Genomic DNA, 6606 nt, shown 5'->3' on the forward strand with positions numbered 1-6606 from the left:
GGAATTTTTCTCACTAATTAACATTATTTCTCACCATTTATTATAGTGTTATCCTCTGTATTTTCAGTCAAAATTAGGTTTTCATCTTTATTTAATTTATTAATCATGTAAATGTTCATAAACGCTCAGATTAAAGTCAAGGGTTATTATATATATAAAACAAAGAAAACTGAAGGAAATCTTCAGCAAAGATATCATTAACTGAATGTAAAACTAGTATTTCCATCCACTGTCACTGAAAATCATCTTTTTTCCTGTGTTTAATTATCTGATCATGTAGATGTTCCTGAAAAGTCAGTGTAAAGTCAAAGATTATTGTATCAAAACAGATAAAAACTGAAGAAATGGTGACTTTTTCAGTAACAACTGCCTCTCAGACAGTAAAAAGTGCTTTTAGGATGCATCAAACCATTATTTCATAAAACAGTCCTAAATAATAATATTCATTTTTCTGAACCCACTTTATCCTCACTAGGGTCACGGGGGTCGCTTGGAGCCTATCCCAGCTACATAGGGGCGAAGGTGGGGTACATCCTGGACATGTTGCCAGTTCATCGCAGGGCTGAACATATAGAGACAAACAATCACTCTCACATTCACACCTATGGGCAATTTAGATTAACCAATTAACCTATTAGTGCATGTGTTTGGATGGTGGGAGGAAGCCGGAGTATCCGGAGAGAACCCACGCAGACACGGGGAGAACAGGGAGAACATGCAAACTCCACACAGAAAGGTCCCACCCCCTGTCGACTGGTGTTGGAATCGAACCCAGGATCTTCTTGCTGTGAGGCACGAGTGCTAACCACTGCACCTCCGTGTTGCCCGCTAAATAATAATAAATAAATTATAAACAATAAAGAAAATCAAGAAAACAAAAATGAACCTCTGCCATATTTGCATTTGAATACCTAAAAATATCAAAACAGTACTTTTTAATATCGATACGGTATTGTGAAATGAAACATTGCGATATATTGCAGAACCGATATTTTCTTACACCCCTAGTCCATAGTGTGGTTTTCTCTTTTGCAAAGGTCGGATATGGCTGATTTTAGGTTCTCTTGATCAACTTGTTCTTTTGCTGCTCTTGTTCATCTGTGTGCTGTTTCCTTTTCGCATTCTGTCTGATGTTCTTTTACTCGTACTCCAAAAGTTCTCCCACATATGTTTTGTTGTATGCTTCTGATGAATTCTACAGGAAGTAACTGAAACTAGTAAAGCAGGTAAACGAACAACTACCCCTGTCTTGAAAAATGAATTATCTACATTACTTGAAAGTAGAGCCCGACCAATATTGCATTTTTGGGGCCGATTCCGATACCAATATTGGGGGCAAAAAAAAAAGCCGATATCCAATATATCGGCCGATATCCGATATTGGCCGATAACCGTTAAATTGGCCGATATGAAATAAGAACGCTGATCTACACAGGATATAATAATCTTATCTTAGATAATTGTGGACAGGTGGATAAACAGTTGCATAAATCTTTGTTTATCTGACAAAGATAATTTACACAACTTTCAAATGCAAACTATGCAATCACAAAAATAATTAGAGCAAAAAATATTACTTACCACACAAATATGTTTTCACTCACAAATTTGGATGTGTCTGCCTCACGGCACTACAACTCCTTATATGGACTAAGGACTAAACTGAGCATGTGCAGAGTGAATTAGGTGAGTCCTAAGTTTTTCCTGATTGGAGCAGTAGCAAGAGTTACAACTGACCTGAGTTACAACTGTCCCCAGTCTCCCCTACACTATTAACACCCAGGCCTGCTGGCAGAATGAAACTGTGAGGTAGACAGGAAGTGCACGGACATAGGTGTGTGTGTGGGGGGGTGAATACTTCATAAGACGAGAGGGGGGTCCGTGATTTTCGGAGCGGGGGGAGTTTAGCGGTCCATCCTTGTAAGAGTGCGTGGTAGCGGTCTGTGATTTTTGTCGGGGTGGGGGGTCGGAACGGGGAGAATTAGCAGTCCATCCTTGTCAGAGGAAAAGAGCGGGGGGGTGTAGCTCCGTGATTGTGTGTGTGTGTGGGGGGGGTGATAGCATCATTGTCCGAGCAGAAGTGAAAGTGAAAGTAACTCGCTTTAAAGTTCCTCTTCTTCTCCAGGCAGCACATACACACAGGAGCAGTGAGCGACAGAATCTCTGCGCAGCAAAAAAAGTTAATATATCGGCTACATCGGCTACATGTTGGCCGATGTTGATTAATTGGTGATAAGCTATAATCGGCCCGATTAATTGGCCGGCCGATTTATCGTTTGGGCTCTACTAGAAAGTTTGAGTCTACTGTCACTATGTACATACTAACTCCGAAAGAAATCCAATAATGGACCGAAACATCTAAACCAGTTTTTTTTTCAAACCCTTTTATCACATTTCTGTGTCAGATCTGATTATTACAATCATTATGCGGGTTACTCCCATTTATCAGATTTTTAACGGTCATGTAAACAGGGTCATCATCAAAAGGGGCCGAGGGGTCGATACAACGTTCAACATGGGTCTAGTTTTATATGTGAGAGCACAAACACAGAGAAGGAAGTTGCATAGTTCATGACACATACATCTCTTCTTTGCACTAACATGTCTCATACAGTTGTGTGTTGTCAGTTCCTGGTATTGGTGGTGCAGTGAAATGATGCATGTCAGGCGTTCTACAACTTCCCTTTTCCATGGATGTGTGTTTACAGCAGTAGGAAACTATTTATATCTCAAGGACCTGTGTTTGTGAAGGTGCCATTCACATTGGTTCACAGACACAGCACTTATTAACAGTGTTTGATTCTCTCTGCCTGATTATTCGTACCCCTGAAGTGTCGGTACTTTTCTATTTGTGTCTGTGTGACATAAACACGCAATTGTATTTTCTCAGAGCGCACTGCAATAATGAGAGCATGTTGATGGTGTAATGGGCTCTTTATTGTGCAAAAAAGGACAAGTTCTTTTTCTGCTTTTTTTTTTTTTTTTTTACTTTTCCTTCAAATACACGTCCGTCTGCGTTGACAACTCTACTAAAAAATGCAAGAAAAAAACATTGCAAGAAAATTGTGAAATCATGAGAATCATTTCATGCAGTGTTACATTAATTTAAAAAAAACTGTTTAGTATTAAAACCACTCACACTTTTGATCTTTCCAGATATAAAAGTTAAATAAAGCTTAATTATTACCATCACCATGGAGGCTGTGGGATGGATGGATGGATGGATGGATGGATGGATAGATAGATATGAATGCTTGAAGTGGTTGAATTCTGATTTGACTTTTCTCTTTTAGTGAAGATCGTTAACTCAGAAAGTTTATCAGCAGCAAAAAAGAGAAGAGAAACCTTTGAAAGCCTTAATGAGAAAAAGGAACGACTGATCTACCTGTTTCAGTTGTCTTAGAATGACACAGAAATTTCACAATGTTCTCCAAGAATTTATATATGCAAAAATGAAATACAGGTAAGGACGACCAAACGGTTGGTGAATGCAACAAATGAATGATTCGAAAAATAACTGTTACAGACCTAGATTCTCAAAGATTTTCTCTACGTCTAAGCTTTCATGTGGGATTTAACACTATTTACTATTTTATTTCTCTATGAATTTTACAGCGAAGATCAGGTGTTTTCTTCTGTTTAATTTACTGACTATATAAATGTTCGTAAAAGAAAGCTCTACTATTGTGTACCTCTTTATCTATCTATCTATCTATCTATCTATCTATCTATCTATCTATCTATCTATCTATGCATAGGGCTGAATAAATTGCATTTGAACACTTTTTTTCTTTGACAAATTTAAAAAAATTTTATTGAAGTTTTTTTTAAATTGAAAATTTATATTTTTGATTGAAGTAATATTTTTTGGTGGGTTGAATAATAAAGGCACAAATGTCCTACCCATAATATATCCCAAATACAAAAAAGATGACTTGAATCAAAAAACATATTTTCAATCAAAAAATAACTTTTCAATCAAAGAAAAAAAGTGTTCAAATACAATTTTTTGGGTGTCAAACTTTTTTTTTTTTTTTTTTGCATTCAAACACTTTTTTTCTTTGATTGAAAAGGTTCTTTTTTATTGAAGTGAAATTTGTTTTGATTGAAAATATTTTTTTATGTTAAAGCAACTTTTTTTTTTTTTTGATTGAATAGTAAAGAAACAAATCTACCTTCATATAACTACAGCTGTCAGACAAATGTAGTGGAGTAAAAACCACAATATTTTCCTCTCGGATTTTGTAGAGTAGAATGTAATAAGTCAGATGTGTTTATATACATATTTGCTATTGTGAATATATGTGTTTGTGTATATTTATATATGTATGAGTGTATATACAGACATTTTTATTTTATTTACTATTGTGAACATGGGTATTTGTATGTATATTTTTATGAGTGGGTGTACATTAATATATGTGTGTGTAAATATGTATATGGTTAGTAAGCATAGATGTGTATATTTGTGGGGGGGTGGGTTTAGGGCAGTGTTTCTCAACCTTTTTTGAACCAAGGCCCACTAACAGCCGACACCATGAGCCTCCTGCCATCCCGTGTCCCTGAAAAAAATTTTTTTTTTTGGGAGGGGGGGCTCTGTTATAAGTCGGAGCTTTACACGGGGTCTTTACGAGGGGGTACCGTCCCCGTTGAGAAACACCATAATAGTCCAACCACTTGTATTTCGACATGGGGGGAATCTGCTGCGTCAAGCCAAGCTACCTACCTACCTACCTGAAATTAATTAGATTTGTGTTCTAATGTGTTCAAAGTCTTTCTAAGCTGTGTGGCTGCTATACTGCATTTTCTTTATTGATTCATGTGCAGAGTTATAGAATTATGTAACTCAATTGTACAAGCCCTGGTCTGTCCCAAGATTAGTTCTGTACGATTTGCATCTAAAATGTGGTCTCACTGGTGATCGAGCCTTTATGTGTAAGTAATATATGGATTAATGCAATTTGTTTTTATTGTGTATATTTGTATTTTATTCTATGGACCTAATTTTTGTATCCTTAATAAAGCTTGAATGAATCTATCTATCTATCTATCTATCTATCTATCTATCTATCTATCTATCTATCTATCTATCTATCTATCTATCTATCTATCCATCCATCCATCCATCCATCCATCCATCCATCCATCCATCCATCCATCCATCCATCCATCCATCCATCCATCCATCCATCCATCCATCCATCCATCCATCCATCCATCCAGGTTCAGTCCAAATTTTTAACACAATCCAGTAAAAAATAACCAATACACACACTAATGCTGAGATTTAGCTTGAAACTTTTATTTAAAAAAAAAAAAAGTAGCATTAGCTTAAGGGATTTGCAAGGTTCCATGACCTTAACAGATGTTTTCACATGACGTTTTTCAATAAAGTCTGTGACATGAACTTGGCGTCCTGTGCGAGTTGGACATGGGTCTCAGAACCATAGTAGGTGGTGACACGGCAGCTACATAACCCATTTACTGACTTAAACATCCATCCTGTTCCCTCTGCCTACAATTCCACATTTTTGATTGCCATTTATCTCGACAATCCTCAAGTCACAAGCTGTCATTTCCAAACTACCTGTACATATTTCCTTTGACTCATCAGCAGCTGAAAAGCCTCAGAAACATGAGCACAAAAAGTGTCATTTGTCAGATCCTTCAAACTGACAGACACAGTTGTCAGGTGACATGTGCCAGACTTTCCAGCAGCTTCATTTTCCCCCGCTCCTTCCTTAGATATCGGGGAGCGACGACAGGCTGTCAGTGCATCTGCCACGTCGTTCGTAGGTATTGATCCCTCCCTCCGTGTGGAGCACTTAGCACCATCCCTTCACCGAAGTGAGAGCAGAGAGTGTTTTTCTGGCATGGCAGGCTGAACTGTTTGAACTGCCTCACACAGATTAGATAGTGCTGAGTCCTGAATTACAGCTCCGTTGTGCTTCATTTCAAGTCCGTGGCCACATATACCATTAAAGTATCTCGGTGCCTTCTCAGGAAGATTAAGTCACAGTGTTGTTACATGACAAGGGCACAATGAAGCTACAGGGATAAGCAGAAAGAAAGAGGCTTGAACATGTTTATCTTGCATTCAGTGCTTAAAGCAGTGATTAAAAAGCAAATCCATGTGTTGATTTTTTTTACCTTGTGAGGGCTCTTTCTGTAAATGAAGTCTAACGTGCTGCTCGAAGTTATAATCGTGAAGATTTTCTTTTAAATATATCTGTAAAGTCTGACCGGTCATACTCAGTTAAATGGGTTAACCGAATGATGACTGAGGATTTGACCCACTGACAGTATGAAGTCAAAACCCTTGTATTTGCACCTTTATAATCGGACTATCGGTGTGAACATTCCCAAAAAACAAAGAAAGAAAGAAAAAATAAAACTATGTATGTCTTCCATCTGTCACTGTGTGTGTCAATGGCAGTGTGTCCTAGTATTTACCACATTTAGGCCCAATCCCAATTCACCTCTTAGCCCTCCCCCTACCCCCTACCCCTTGGCCCTTGTACATGGCACTACTCCTTGAAACTGAGTTGCAACGGCTAGGGATGGAAACATTCCCCAATGAAATGGGACAACCCTCCGAGACCTGTT

The sequence above is a fragment of the Sphaeramia orbicularis genome, chromosome 10, assembly GCF_902148855.1.
Source record: "Sphaeramia orbicularis chromosome 10, fSphaOr1.1, whole genome shotgun sequence".
Lineage (NCBI taxonomy): Eukaryota > Metazoa > Chordata > Actinopteri > Kurtiformes > Apogonidae > Sphaeramia > Sphaeramia orbicularis.